This window comes from Ostrea edulis, chromosome 5 (assembly GCF_947568905.1).
Source record: "Ostrea edulis chromosome 5, xbOstEdul1.1, whole genome shotgun sequence".
Classification (NCBI taxonomy): Eukaryota; Metazoa; Mollusca; class Bivalvia; order Ostreida; family Ostreidae; genus Ostrea; species Ostrea edulis.
In genome coordinates, this window is record NC_079168.1 from 21,096,590 (window position 1) to 21,097,117 (window position 528).

Genomic DNA, 528 nt, shown 5'->3' on the forward strand with positions numbered 1-528 from the left:
ACAAAATAGTCGTGCGATTTTCCGATTATATACGGGATTCAATTATAATGCTAATATTACATCTGGTACCGAAAATATAAACGAATATCTGCATCTAGAATAAGAAATATATCTAAACAGTGGGTAATAAAAAAATTATTTTGCCCGACCTCAGTCTTGGGCGAAAGTAGAACTTGCAAGCTCGGATGCAACCATGCAAAAAGCCGGGGAGGGGGGGGGGGGGGCATATTTTCCGTTGTTCAGTCCATAACCTACATTTATCATATCATCTTCGCTAGCCAAGCGTCCGATTCACTTACTCTCATCTAAGTGTCCGATTCGCTTAATATTACTCTCAGCCAAGTATCCGATTCGCTTACTCTCAGCCAGGTGAATCAGACAGCTGGCTAACGAAAATGTTACCAGATATGATCCTTTATTAATAAAGTACATCGTTTCAGGAACAATATACTTTATTCTGCTTTGTCTATAGAAGTATATTTTTTAAGCAATGATTTATCTTGTATTGAACTAAATACAAGTATTAAA